Here is a 16,094-nt window from a genome sequence, read left to right on the forward strand (position 1 = left end):
AGAAAGAGGAAAATCAGGTTGATGTTGTTTCCCAAAATGTGCTCACTTATATGTTAATAAGACTCCAATCACAATCTATGGCAGTTATTATAGTGGGAAGAGCAAAGGTTTGGAATTAAGCTGCTCTGGATCTGACTAACAAGCCTGGAGTCTCCGGGCCTTAGTTTAAACTTGTAGGTGGGATTTGAGGGTTGAGCTAGTTAAAAAGTGTAAAGAATTTGAGATGGGGCCTGGGAGAAACCTTAACAGATGTAGTTGTCTTCTGTGAAAGCCACATGAACTGTGGTAATTAGCTGCTTGACTACCATGCCACAAACTTACATCCTCTGCTGAAACACAGGAAAACAGCTGTCTAGGAGAAACCCTGGGTCCCAGAAAAGTCTGTGGATGTGTCTTCCTGGTATATGCATGACCACTATGGCCTTTGGTACCCATGGATTTGACTAAACATAGGTTTAAAATATTCCAGAAAAATCCAGAAAGTTCCCAAAAGCAGAACTTGAGTTTACCATGCACCAGAAACTATTTATATAACATTTATATTGCATTAGGTGTTATAACCCCACTCCAGTACTCTTGCCTGGAGAATCCCAGGGACAGGGGAGCCTGGTGGGCTGCCATCTGTGGGGTCGCACAGAGTTGGACACGACTGAAGCGACTTAGCAGCAGCAGCAGGTGTTATAATGGAGAAGGAAATGGCAACCCACTCCACTATTCTTTCCTGGAAAATCCCATGTATGGAAGAGCCTGGTAGGCTACAGTCCATGGGATCGCAAAGAGTTCGACACGACTGAGTGACTTCACTTTCACTTTTCACTTTCATGCATGGGAGAAGGAAATGGCAACCCACTACAGTGTTCTTGCCTGGAGAATCCCAGGGATGGGGGAGCCTGGTGGGCTGCCATCTCTGGGGTCGCACAGAGTCGGACACGACTGAAGTGACTTAGCAGCAGCAGGTGTTATAAATAATCTAGAGATGATTTAAAGTATACAGGAGGATGTGTATAGGTTATATGCAAATACTGCACTATTTTACATAAAGGACTTGGCGTATCCACAGATTGGTATCTGGGAGTAGGGGGTGGGAATCCTGGAACCAACCCCCGTAGATACTGAAGGACGACTATACAGACACAGGATGGTGGAGAAGTCACATATCAAGTATTAACTTTAAAATGCAATACATTTCTATCAGAGTTATGTGAAGTCCGTAGTCACTACATAAATAAAGGAAGAGGAGAGCAATCTGAGAGCATGAAGGTTAAGCCAGAAGCCATTTATTATAAGATTGAATATAGGTGAAAATCTCTATGATCTTGGGTGAGATGTCTTAGGACACAAAAAGCAAAAACTATAAAAGAAAAAAATGATAAATTGTACTTCAAATGTTCAAATTTCTGTGCTTAAAAAGTACTGTTAAAAAGCTAAAAACCATGCCACAGAGTTGAATAAAATATTTGTACAACATATATCTGACAAAAGACTTGCAATTGAATAAGACAGGCAACTCAGTTTTTTTAAATGAGCAAATGATGTGAACAGACAATTCACCAAAGAAGATATACAGATGGCTGAAAGCACATAAATAGATTTTCAACACTATTATTCATTCAGTTCAGTTCAGTTCACTCGCTCAGTCGTGTCCGACTCTTTGCGACCCCATGAATCGCAGCATGCCAGGCCTCCCTGTCCATCACCAACTCCCAGAGTTCACTCAGACTCACGTCCATCGAGTCAGTGATGCCATCCAGCCATCTCATCCTCTGTTGTCCCCTTTTCCTCCTGCCCCCAATCCCTCCCAGCATCAGTCTTTTCCAATGAGTCAACTCTTTGCATGAGGTGGCCAAAGTACTGGAGTTTCAGCTTTAGCATCATTCCTTCCAAAGAAATCCCAGGGCTGATCTCCTTCAGAATGGACTGGATCTCCTTGCAGTCCAAGGGACTCTCAAGAGTCTTCTCCAACACCACAGTTCAAAAGCATCAATTCTTCGGCACTCAGCCTTCTTCACAGTCCAACTCTCACATCCATACATGACCACAGGAAAAACCATAGCCTTGACTAGACGAACCTTTGTTGGCAAAGTAATGCCTCTGCTTTTCAATATGCTATCTAGGTTGGTCATAACTTTTCTTCCAAGGAGTAAGCGTCTTTTAATTTCATGGCTGCAATCACCTCTGCAGTGACTTTGGAGCCCAAAAAAATAAAGTCTGACACTGTTTCCACTGTTTCCCCACCTATTTCCCATGAAGTGATGGGACTGGATGCCACGATCTTTGTTTTCTGAATGTTGAGCTTTAAGCCAACTTTTTCCCTCTCCTCTTTCACTTTCATCAAGAGATTTTTGAGTTCCTCTTCACTTTCCACCATAAGGGTAGTGTTATCTGTATATCTGAGGTTATTGATAGTTCTCCTAGCAATCTTGATTCCAGCTTGTGTTTCTTCCAGTCCAGCATTTCTCATGATGTACTCTGCATATAAGTTAAATAAACAGGGTAACAACATACAGCCTTGACATACTCCTTTTCCTATTTGGAACCAATCTGTTGTTCCATGTCCAGTTCTAATTATTGTTTCCTGACCTGCATACAGATTTCTCAAGAGGCAGGTCAGGTGGTCTGATATTCCCATCTCTTTCAGAATTTTCCACAGTTTATTGTGATCCACACAGTCAAAGGCTTTGGCATAGTCAATAAAGCAGAAATAGATGCTTTTCTGGAACTCTCTTGCTTTTTCCATGATCCAGCGGATGTGGGCAATTTGATCTCTGGTTCCTCTGCCTTTTCTAAAACCAGCTTGAACATCAGGAAGTTCACGGTTCACGTATTGCTGAAGCCTGGCTTGGAGAATTTTGAGCATTACTTTACTAGCATGTGAGATGAGTGCAATTGTGCAGTAGTTTGAGCATTCTTTGGCATTGCCTTTCTTTGGGATTGGAATGAAAACTGACCTTTTCTGGTCCTGTGGCCACTGCTGAGTTTTCCAAATTTGCTGGCATATTGAGTGCATCACTTTCACAGCATCATCTTTCAGGATTTGAAATAGCTCAACTGGAATGCCATCACCTCCACTAGCTTTGTTCGTAGTGATGCTATTATTCATTAGAGCATTGAAAATTAAAACCAAATGTGATTATTCCAGGAAAATAAGTGTGATTCAACAGAAGAAAATCAATGTAATATGTCACTTTGATAGAATGAAGGGAAAAAAAATGATGATCTCAATTGATAAAGGAAAAATATTTGACAAAATCCATTGCTCTTTAATAATAAAAAGAAATCTCAGGAAATAGGACTAAAAATAAATTTATTCAACATGATAAAAGACATTAAAAAAATACCCTACAACTAATATCATACTCAATGGTGGAAGACTGAACACTTTCCTCAAAAATTAGGTGTGAGGCAAGAATTCCTACTTTCACCACTACTATTCAACATTGTTTGGAGGTTCAAGCTGGACAGGTTAGACAGGAAAAAGAAGTATAAAGCATGCAAACTGGAAAGGAAGAATTAAAACTATCTCTGTTCATGATTCTATATATAGAAAAATATTAGAAAGTTATTAGACCTAATTAGCAAATTCATAAAAGCTTGAGGGGACAAAATCACCACACAAAAATCAGTTGTGTTTTCATACACAATCTAAACAAACAATGAACAATTGAAAAGGGAGATTAAGAAAGCAATTCCATATTAAATAGCATTTTATAAAAGAAAATACTTGGAAATCAGTTCAGTTCAGTTCAGTTCATTCGCTTAGTCTTGTCTGACTCTTTGTGACCCCAGCCAGGGACTGCAGCATGCCAGGCTTCCCTGTCCATAACCAACTCCTGGAATTTACCCAAACTCATGTCCATTGAGTCAGTGATGCCATCCAACCATCTCACCCTCTGTCATCCCCTTCTCCTCCTGCCTTCAATCTTTAGAAAACCATCAGAGTCTTTTCTAATGAGTCAGCTCTTCGCATCAGGTGGCCAAAGTATTGGAGTTTCAGTTTCAACATCAGTCCTTCCAATGAACACCCAGGACTGATGTCCTTTAGGATGGACTGGTCGGATCTCCTTGCAGTTCAAGGGACTCTCAAGAGTCTTCTTCAACACCACAGTTCAAAAGCATCAGTTCTTTGGCACTCAGCTTTCTTTATAGTCCAACTGTCTCATCCATACATGACCACTGGAAAAACCATAGCTTTGATTAGATGGACCTTTTAGGATCATTGAGTAGATTTAATGAAACTGTCAAGGAAGGTAACATGTGTCCCTATACTTCTGTAGCAAATCTTCTAGCTAAAGAAAGAACATTCTTAGATGGCTTTACTCTCCAAATTTAACTGTATATTGCCTCAAGCAGTCATTGTCCATGGTTAAGAATTCAATAGAAAGTTTTGGCATTCAGTTAAAGTTCCTGAGATTCAAGGTGAGCACAGTTGTCACAGGGAAAGAGCTGGGTCATCTGCACGAGCAGGTCTAGAACAGGGGTGACATACTGTTCTCTGAATAATGAGAGGGTGGCCCAGCTTGTGACCGGCTCTGTAAATGCCTGGAAGCAGCTTTTCCAACGTAGTGGTTGTTCTTTGTGCAACACTGGTTGAGTACAAGAGGGGGACCCAAGACAGTGGTGAGCTTAGAGCCCAAGCACTGACCAACACCTGGACCTGAAATGCTTTTCCTGTGGCAGTGGACAAATACATTAACTGAACATGTCTGACCACTCTCTGTCCACTCTCAGAGCACTCAGACAACCAAGAGCTGAAGCAGCAGACCAGTATCTGAGAGAGCTATCTGCTCCTGTGAAGGATACTCTCATTATACACGGGTGGCCTGGATGCGCACAACCACTGCAGATTTTCTGAACAGCAGTGGACTGTGATGAGACTGAGTTTGAATGGGAGCAAATATAAAGTCGCTTGCAAAAGTTTTCATAAGAGTTGTTCAGTCACTCAGTTGGGTCCAACTCTTTGCAACCCCATGGACTGCAGGACTCCAGGCTTCCCTCTCTTTTGCTATCTCCCGCAGCTTGCTCAAACTCACATCCATTGAGTTGATGATGTCATCCAACCATCTCATCCTCTGTCATCCCCTTTTCCTCCTGCCTTCAATCTTTCCCAGCATCAGGGGCTTTTCCAATAAGTCAGCTCTTCGCATCAGGTGGCCAAAGTATTGGAGCTTCAGCTTCAGCATCAGTCCTTCCAATGAATATTCTGGGTTGATTCCTTAGGATTGATTGGTTTGATCTCCTTGCTGTCCAAGGGACTCTCAAGAGTCTTCTCCAATACCACAGCTCAAAAGCATCAATTCTTTAGCATTCAGCCTTCTTTATGGTCCAACTCTCACATCCATACATGACTACTGAAAAAATCATAGCTTTGACTATATGTATTTTTCATTGAAGAAGAGAGAATAAATACAGCTTTATTGGAATATTAAAATTTTCTGACTTCCAGTCGATAATAGAGCAGGGCAATACCTTAAAGTTATTTTTTAAGATTCTGGATTTCTCAAAAGACTCTTCTTAGGACACAAGTGAACACAATAGAGCCTGGGTTACAAAAGCATGCCTACTGTCTATGCTGGGGCCAACCAACAGAGACGAGGGCTTACATATGGAGTAGCCAGTGGGAAACTCCATTTGGCTGCATTGAAATGTGAGATGCTACAGACATAGATAACAGACTTCTGTGGGATTAACAAATACTAATTATTATGTATAGAGTGGATAAACAACAAAGTCATCCTGTATAGCATAGGGAACTATATTCAATATCCTATGATAAGCTATAATGGAAAAGAATATGAAAAAGAATATATATAAACATATAATTGAATCACTTTGTTGTACAGAAAAAATTAACACAATATTATAAATCAACTATACTTCACTACACTTGATCTTAGCCAAAAGGCTGAGAAGCGATCAACTGTACTTCAATAAAATAAAGAAATGTCTGACTTCCCAGGTGGCTCAGTAATAAAGAATTCACCTGCCAATGCAGGAGCCGTAGGAGATGTGGGTTCAGTCCCTGGGTCAGGAAGATTCCTGGAGGAGGAAATGGCAACCCATTCCACCACTATTGCCTGAAAAATCCCATGGACAGAGAAGCCTTGCAGGCTACAGCTCATGAGGTTGCTAAGAATTGGACACGACTGAATTGTCTGGGCATGCATGCATGCAAAGAAATGTGAGATGCTGCAAGAGTCTTCCCCATAACTCCCACTTGCACCCCATCTCCCGAGAAGAAATATTTAAATGTTGACTGGAAACAGTATTAAATTACTAGATAAATCAAGTATCAGAAAGAGGTATCACAGGTATAAAGCAGGTATCACAAGAGGAGGCCAAGCTGCTTCTGCTCCAGGCTGTATGGAAGGTCTTGGAAGCTGGTAAAACAGTGCTTAAAAATAAAGAGAACTGCCAAATTACATTGTTAACATTTCTTGTAACATCTCAGAGAACAGAAGAGAGAGCCTCAGCCTTACAGCAATTTAGAGGATTACCCTAATTTTAAGTGAAGTTGCTGACATACACAGGAAGAAGAAAAGAACTGTAAGTATCATGTTACAACACAAGACTTTTGAAATGAGTCATGGAACAAGGTCCTGCAAGCCTGGACCTGGTCCTGACCTTGGAAAATCAGGCTTTTCTGGATCGAGTTCTCCAGAAGGAACTCCTAGAGAGACATTATTGGAGAAACTTGCATTAACCAGAGAACTGGTAGGCCATTCAAATAGTCACTTCTAGTGAAAACGACTCAGCAGAAACAAGGAAAGATGACGATATTGGCTGTTCTCAGATAACGAATCAAAGAGTAAAGTTGGACCGAGGCACTCGAGGTCGAATTTCTGCCAGCAAGATCTTAAGGAATGGGAGAAACATGTCCCAACCCCAGGTCAAAAGTTTATACCAAGAATGCAGTCGTTTTCTATTAACAATTTATCACAAACTTAATGGCTTAAAACATTGCATTTGTTATCTCAGAATGTCCATGGGTCAAGAGCCTCTGTATAGCTTTGCTGGGTCCTTTTGCTTTTCCAGAGGCAAGACCCAGATCTTAAAGGGCATCGCAGCTCTCTGCCATCTGGTTCCCACAGAAGGTTCAAACATGGCGGTCTATGTCTTCAAAACTGACTACAGATGGTCTCTCTTAAAATGTACTATAAGCACAGGAGTTACTACCAGAACACTATCCATTCTATTTGATTGGCTAGAAGTCCCAGATTCCATCTACACTCAAAAGAAAGAAATAACACAAGGGATGTGACCTAGAGGTCACCTCAGAGTGTGTCTGCCGTACACTGCTGCTAAGTCGCTTCAGTTGTATCCGACTCTGTGCAACCCCATAGACGGCAGCCCACCAGGCTCCCCCATCCCCAGGGTTCTCCAGGCAAGAACACTAGAGTGGGTTGCCATTTCCTTTTCCAATGCATAAAAGTGAAAAGTGAAAGTGAAGTCGCTCAGTCATGTCCGACCCTTAGCGACCCCATGGACTGCAGCCCACCAGGCTCCTCCATCCATGGGATTTTCCAGGCAAGAGTACTGGAGTGGGGTGCCATTGCCTTCTCCCTGCAGTACACTAATACCGTACAATTCATTATTGTGTGTGTGTGTACATGTGCACATGGACAGATGTGTCAGGTACATCATCACCTTGGTCTGTGTTCCTCTGGGTTCAGATGTTGAAATAAGTGTTCACACGGAATTGGGAGATGATCCTAGGAAATCTGCAGGGGACTGAAGAACTGAAATAGTAAAGAGGGGCAGCTAAATAAGGATGTGTGAAGGAATTATGAACTATTGACAACTTCAGCCTTTATCCCTCTAAAGAATTCTGGAAGCTTGCCTGCTTCACATGCCTCAGAGTTATCATACACTGGGGCAAGGGAGCTGAGATATTTATACACCAACAGCAGGCACTGAAAATGGTGAGGCCTGAGAGGATATGGGCAGAGCCAGGCTGCAACTTCACAATCCCAAATATCACAAAGATGATCACTAGACTCCCACCCTTGGTACTTAGCATCTAGCTACCCTGAGAAAAGGAAAACAGAGGAGAAGAAGATGAATAAATATTCTATATATGAACTGTTAAGTTAGTGAAATACCAGGTCTCGCTTCAAATCTATCCCTTGGGGAGAGAATTTGTGAATCCTAAACTGTAAGTATTTGCAAGTATTTCTCTCAGGTGAAAATACAGTGGAATGAGAACATTTATTCACAAGAACTTCCAGAAGAACCCTTGAAGACCAGAAGTCCAGACAGGGCTATTCACTGAGAAGGAAACATATAGAGCAAAAAACCAAAAACTATCCCTTCCAGGGAGCTGTCCTGAACAGGGAAGGGCACTTGATTGGAACAGGAACTGAAAAGATCCCTGAGCATGAGGGTTACAGCAGAGATACAGCTGAGAGAGGAGAGAGACAGGACCCTTGGTTGGCCAGGCAGGCAAGGAGGGCCTTTGAGAAGAATAGGAATGTCTAGTAAGATTTCTTTAACTCCTTGATGAGGTATATAATGTACACAAAAAAGCCAGCATATCAAAAGTACACAGCTTAGTGAATTTTCACAAACAGAACACACCCATGGAACCAACACCTAGATTAAGAAACAAAGCATGACCATTATCCTAGATGCCACCCTTGCACTCCATTCTAATCGTGACCTCTTCCCCAAAGGTAACCGCCAGCCTGACCTTAAACAATATGATTAGCTTTGCCTGTTTCATGCTTTAAATGGAATCACACAATCCCTACTCATTTTTGTCTGACTTCTTCCACTCAGCATTATGTATGTGAGGCCATTTGTGTTGCTACATAATTGTAGATCACTCATTCTCATGCTATATAGTAGTCCATTCTGCAAATATGCCACATTTCATGTGTCCGTTCTACTGATGATGGGCACTAAGGTAGTTTGTTGAAAGGATTTAGTTTGTACTTTTGTGATGTACAAAACAACCTTCTTCTCTGTCTCAACACAAAATCTTTCATCAATAATGTATGACATGAAGGGATTGTTTAAAGTGAATGCAAGGAACTTCCATGTCCAGAGTGTCAGAGACAGTGTGGGGTAGAGCAGGAGGCACATGAGAACCAGTCACATCAGGTTTATTTTATTTTATTTTTTTTTGATATCTTGAATTACTCATTTAGGATTCATTCAACAAAAGTGCACTCAAGTCACCTACTCACACTGACTAGAACCAGGCAGATCTAGAGAGAGGTCTCTAGAAATCTGTTTTATTTTTCTTCTTTCTTCCCTTCTTGAGAAATTCCTTACTGTCTGGAACCATTGATTATAAAATTCCACTTAAGTATCAAGGAAATGAACATGTGGCTCAATATAACAATTTAAAGTTTATATCTCTGGAATGTGAATCTTGAGAATTAACCTTTGTTTGGAACTGAGTTACCTACACTCTAATAGAAAGTTTGTGAATTCATACTTCTGCAGTTCTCAAAGGGTCCCTGGTTCCTCCCCTTCTCAACATCACACATAGCCCTTCTTTCCAGTCTGTTCAGGGTTCTTTTGTTTGCCACCAAAGAACCTGAACTGTTAAAGCTCCTCTGACCAAAAATCTCTCCCCTATATGCCTACCTAAAATGTTTCATAATTTTCAAGTTAGTAATTCCTTGAGAGTGAAAACAGGTGCAATACTACAGCTGTTATATGAAAGTATTGGGGAGGGAAACTTCAGTAAGCTAAAATTAATTAGTGGTAAAGAATCCACTTGTCAATGCGGGAGCCACAAAAGACTGACATTCTATCCCTAGGTTGGGAAGATCCCCTGGAGAAGGAAATGGCAACCCACTGCAGTATTCTTGCCTGGAGAATTCCAGGGACAGAAGAGCCGAGCTGGCTACAGTCTGTAGGATCACAAAGAGGCGGACACGACTTGGTGACTAAACAACCACAACAGCAAAAGTTGTCATAGACTTTTCAGACCTCATTTATCATTCCTTCATGAAGGGATAAAATATAGAATAGATAGTTTGGGGGTTAGAATGAGGCTGTTTGGTACACAACACCCTCTCGGGTAAAAATCTCTGGGGAACTGGGAGAAAAGTATGAGGGTGTAGGTAGTTGTCAGCTGCGTAGAAGCAAACAGTGGAGACAGCTACTGATGGTCCTCCACATCCACAAGCTCTACAGACACAAATTCAACCAAATTTGAATCAGAAATATTCCCCCCAAATTCCAGAAAGTTCCAAACATCAAAACTTGAATTTCCCAAGCTCTGGAAAACTTATATGTAGCCTTTACGTTGTATTTACAGCTACTGACATAGCATTTACATTTTATTAGGTATTATAAGTAATCCAGAGATGATTTAAAGTATGTAAGAGGATTGCGTAAGTTATATATAAACACTATGCCATTTTATGGGTTTCTCTGGTGGCTCAGACAATAAAGAATCTACCTGAATGCAGGAGACCCAGGTTTGATCTCTGGCTTGGGAAGATCCCCTGGAGAAGGAAATTATTCTTGCCTGGAGAATTCCGTGGACAGAGAAGCCTGGCAAGCTACAGTCCATGGGCTCGAAGAGTCGGACATGACTAACACACACACACAAACCATTTTATATAAGGGATCTGCCATTTTGTATATAAGATTTTGGTATTCATGGGGTTCCTGGAAGCAATCTGTATGGATACTGAGGAACCACTGTGTTGTGAACATCACTGGTTAGGCCAGTCTAACTTGTTGTAGGTAGTCAGGAGTGTGCCCTCCTATGTAGAAGAAACGGCCCAGAAAGAATGTTTTCTGGTTTTGTTTTTGTTTTCTTCCCCCAGTGATTCTCTGCACACTACCATGTGCAGTGGGTTTGGGAATCATGGAGTTAAATGACTTCTTATAATAACTTTGCATTAGATTTTACCTCAGTATGTGCCTTTTGCTCATTTTTATGTGACATTGTTTTCCTGAACTTTTAAAAGGTAGTGTGGCTCAGTGTAGATTTTCCAACTTTACAGAGCTCTCTCTTCTTTTGTTTTCTGGCCATGTTTAGAAGTACAGCAGCTGGCTCCCTGGGATTTCCTGGCTCTGTTCCACTCCCCAGTATTTACCTCGGCCTCCTCTTTCCTTTGTGGCTGTTGTTCTTCTCCTACTCAGTTTTGATTCCACTCCCAGGAGTTTCTATTCAATGTCCTTTAAATCCTGGTAAAGAGCCCTGGTTCTTCCCAGAGTTCACATCCAGTCCCCACTTTGCAAGAATCACCTGTGCTCATCTCTTCCCAACTTTATACTCATGTTAGTGGCTCGCAGTTGGCCATGGTGGAAGTATTTATACTGTGTGTGTGTGCTAAGTCATGAGCTGACCCTTTGCAGCCCTGTGGGCTGTAGCCCGCCAGGCTCCACTGTCCATGGGATTTTCCAGGCAAGAATACTGGGGTGGGTTGCCATTTCCTACTTGAGGGGCTCTTCCTGATCCAGGCATTGAACCTGAGTCTCCTGCATTGGCAGGTGGGTTCTTTACCACTGGGCCACCTGGGAAGCCCATTTATACCATGGAAATCAGCAAACACCACAAAGTGTGTTGTTAAACAGTTACCAGCACACTCCTGGCTATGCTGCTCTGGCTCCTGGGATCTTACTTGTGAACTGGGAATTGGAGCTTGCACTCACTGGGCTTGGGGTGGGCAGAACCACTCCCATTTGAGCTAGGACTCCTGAATTGGTCTGCTTGCTCTCTGGCACTTTCTCATTGGCTGTTCCGAGGTTCTCTTGTTCTCAGATTTCTCAGACAGGCATTGCTGACCACTGCTTTCTCCCTCACAGATGGCACCGCAGGTTTTATGACTGTTCGTTTATCCTAATCCACTTGAATTTGGGGTCACAGCAATTTGCTGTCACTTAGCTTTGTTGCAAATATTTATGAGATTTTGGTTTTTCCCTACCTGTTTTATGCAGGGATTCAGAAATTCAAAGACAATGCTACCACTATATTCCCAGAATCTACAAGTTAGATGACGTCCAAGATTCGCTCTAGTTTTTAAGTTGTCTGGGTTCAAATGACTGAAATCTACTTTGTGAAACTGAATTGGACCCAGATCTGTCACTCTCCTTCCATGAAACCCCTAAAGGCCTCCTTGGGGCATGAGCTGGAGGGCTGCTGATCAGTCTCAGCAAAAGCTTTCATAGAAGATCCTTCTCTGCTACTAAGCCAAGCTTCCCGCTTTGAGTTTGATGACCTTTTACCTGCTTCTCACAGACTCTGAAGTTCCTCCAGCTTCCTGGACATGTTTAACTCATTAGACGCCAAAGTAATAAAATAAAACAAAGTTTGAACCTTTCATCTTCTCAACTAAGTTTGAAACCTTTAATCTTCTGATGGACAGCTAGTTTTCTGGAACTTTCTCATTCAGTAAAGAAGATTCCAGGACTCATGGTCAGAAAATATCCTCTCAGGTTTAACATCAGTTCCTCACTTGGTAAATAACATAGTTTTCCACAAGATTGAACCAGAGAAAGAAGTACTGTTACCTTGAACATTGTGGAAAGGCATGTGAGCTATAACTTTTAAAATATAATATTACTTACTCTATTAGTCACAATTCTCCAAAAAATAGAATTGTATATATATATAGTTCTACTCAATATATATATACTCAATATATATATATACATACATATATATATATATATATATATTGTTGTACTCAGATTTTCAGTTGATTGAATGAGTCACATCCACATTAGGAAGAGCAATTTGTGTTATTCAGTCTATCAATTTATATGTTAAACTCATTCAAAAATACACTCACTGAAACATTCAGAATAATGTTTAGCCAAATATCTGTGTATGTTGTGGGCCAGCCAAGTTGACACATAAAATTAGCCATCACAATTACTTAAATTTATTGAGTACTTCCCAAGTATTAAATACTTACAAGTTATTTAATCCTCACACCAAGCCATAAAGTACTTAAAATTATTATTCCAATTTCATATATGAGAAAATTAAAAGTTGGGATATTAAATATTTTGACTGAGGTCTCCTAGTGAGTAAATAGTACACGAGGAGCCAAATCCAGGATTTTATACCTTCCTGTCCTTTTTCATTTTCTTCACTCCTTCATTCCTTCTTTCTTTCCTCCCTTCCCTCTTTCTTTGTTTTCTCTCTTCCTTCCATCACAAATTATTTCCTCAAGAAAGTAGCAGATCTTACTTCACATTAGGAAAGAGTTCTTTGTATATTGATTTTTACATAGCAGCATTTGATTTGTAACTGTTAATCCAGTTAACAGTTACATTAAAGGATTAAATTAATCCTTTCATTCCTGATATGGTAATAAGTGAGAGAGTTTAATCATCCTTCCATTCCATATTGTGTCAGCAGCTCCACAGGAGGCCTGAGCAAGATGGTACTGTTTGGGCTTCCCTGGTGGCTCAGTGGTAAGGAATCCACCTGCCAATGCAGGAGACACAGGTTCGATCCCTAGTCCGGGAAGATCCACATGCTGAGGAGCAACTAAGCCCGTGCACTACAACTGTTGAGCCTGTGCTCTAGAGCCCGGGAGCTGTAATCACTGAGCCCACATGCTGCAACCACCGAAGCCTGCCAGCCCTAGAGCCCATGCTCCGCAACAAGAGAAGCCACCGAAACGAGAAGGCTGCTCGCTGCAACTAGAGAAAAGCCTGTGAAGCAATGAAGGCCTAGCATAGCCAAAAATAAAAGTAATATACTTCATTAATTAAAACAGTAGATGCTTTCAGAGGTGATGAGGTTGTTAAAAAAAACTAAAAAAGATGGTACTGTTTGAAGAGCTCTGGAGTCTGAAATCAATCCACTGGGTCTAGCGGGTACCGAGAACTATGGTTCTGCCTAGAGTAGACAATTCTAGAAGTTGAGGAGAGAGGCCACCATTAGCTGTGATGAATGGTGTGGGTGGTGTTTGGTGTCAGTCAGTCAGTCAGTCTCTGAGAGGATCGGGGACCTTGTGTAGATGAGACGGATGGGAAGGAAAATATGAGACCATTTCTTTGGGGAGTACATCATAAACAACATAATAGTGTTGTTTTATTTTAAATTAGAATAAAAGAAAACCAGTATGGGAATGGGGGGTGGGGGGGACATTTGAAGTGTATTCACTCACCCATTACCAATTGGAGGTGCTTAGAGTTTTCTCTATTGATGCTATATTTTTTCACCTATAATATATCTGTTCAGAAACCACCCATAAGGATACACATGAAGGCATTAACCACAGTTTTGATGGAATATATTTTGTTTGCTTACTAGTATTTTTCAGAAATGAGTTTTGTCTTCATACTAAGAGAGAATAATCAAAGAAACTTCCTTTGTGGGGAAAAAAAAATCACATTTCCTGTCTAGACATTTATAATAAGAATTCCAGATATTTGATAATTTTCAGGCATCAGGGTTTTCACAAGAGTAGGAGTCCTTGGCTCTACCACATGAGCAAAGCTTTTCGTTTTTCTGAGCCATTTACTCTGTTGAATGGCTTAACTACCTGACCTTCCATCTAGATCCTATCTCCTCATGACCAAACATGAACTGATTTCAAAATGAAGGGAGGAAGTTTCCAACGGGCATGAGAGGAAATTCATTCTTCCCTTTTATCCTGGGCTTGCAGGTCAGCTAAAAGCCAGACTAACCCAATCACTATGCAGAGGAAATCCTTTACCTCATCAAGTTATGGTAAAAAATGACCTGCAGGTATAATTATTCTAGTTGGATGTTGTCCATCCTGGACCCAACAATGTTGGAGGTTTCCAAGTTCCTTCTTTAAACTTTTTGCCAAATCCCTTCTAGTCATTCTTCCTGTCATCTCTTGAAAGGTTAACAGCATTCACCCAGCAGAAATTCCCTCGACTTTCCAAGGCCCAGTCAGAATGCACCAAATGAAATGCACGGGTTCTTTGGTAGGAAGAAACATGGTCGTGGGCAATGAGAGGAAGCCCAGCGATATCTACTGATCCTTTTCAGCCTGTAGATACTGGTTCATTTTCTCACCCTTTTCCCAAGACATAAGGATAATAACAACAATATTCATTTATTAAACAACTACTGTGTTCAGTGCCTTACATGCATTTAACCATCACCACAAACCAATGACACTGGAACTACTATTGTCCACCCCTTACAAGTGAAGAAATTGATAAGAAAATGATGCTAAGAAAGGCTAAATGATATTTCAGGTTGTTCAAGTAGGATGCAGAAAAGTTAAGATTCAAATCCAGATCGGCCTGGTCCCAAAGTCTACGTGAATACCTCTGCACTATAAGATCTGGTAGCCATAGAGATGGGATTTGTGGTTTTGCCGTTATTCCACTCTCAGCTGTCTCACCCATCCTGCCTTCACAGCCATTTCTCTTATCTATTTTTATAAAATAGGTATACATAAATGCTACTTTGCTTGACTTTAGCATTGCATTTAAGATGCATCCATCTTGCTATTTGTGGTTTCTAACCATTTCATAACACTCTGGATTTCCACATGTACATTAACCATTAAATAATCTAGCCTCTCCCAATTTGTTAAATATTAATATTGCTACCTCAGCTTTCTCTTCATTTATATTTGTGTAGTATGTTTTATTCCAACCATTCATTTTCAACTTTTGTGTGCCATTGTGATTAACAGCTATCTTTTGTAAGTGGTGTAATGTCAAATCATTTTTTATTCCCATCAGATACTTTATGGTTTTTAATTAAGTTTAACCCTTGTGAATTTTGTTATATTCTTTGCTCTAAAGACAGATCTCTTGTTCCTTCGGTCTTTTCCACCCCACTCCCCTGTCATGTAGATATAACTAGGCTTTTTTATTAAGGTTGTTATAGTTTTGCTTTCTCATTTTCTTTACTTTGAGCTTGTCCATAAACAATTATACATTTACCAAAGTATTAGATCAATGCCACTTTTTTCTGTAGTTAGTGCTACGTCTTCCTGAATTTATTTCTCTTTTCATTTGCTGCTTCTTCCAACTTTGTTTTCATCATGGGTCTCTGAGTACCTGAGAACAGACTTGTTACGCCCTACATTTGAATGACGACTTGTTGTGTCACCTCTGTAATTATTTAAACATATTGCTTCACTATCTTGAATCCAGTGTTGCTATTAAGAAGTGCAACCACT

General features: G+C 40.8%; 1 pseudogene; it reads right to left on the reverse strand.

Moving 5' to 3' along the window:
- Nucleotides 1–5,745: 5,745 nt before the first annotated feature.
- On the reverse strand, nt 5,746–5,914 carry LOC139182429 (U2 spliceosomal RNA; annotated as a pseudogene).
- Nucleotides 5,915–16,094: the final 10,180 nt, after the last annotated feature.

This window comes from Bos indicus, chromosome 3 (assembly GCF_029378745.1).
Source record: "Bos indicus isolate NIAB-ARS_2022 breed Sahiwal x Tharparkar chromosome 3, NIAB-ARS_B.indTharparkar_mat_pri_1.0, whole genome shotgun sequence".
In the NCBI taxonomy this organism is placed as follows: domain Eukaryota; kingdom Metazoa; phylum Chordata; class Mammalia; order Artiodactyla; family Bovidae; genus Bos; species Bos indicus.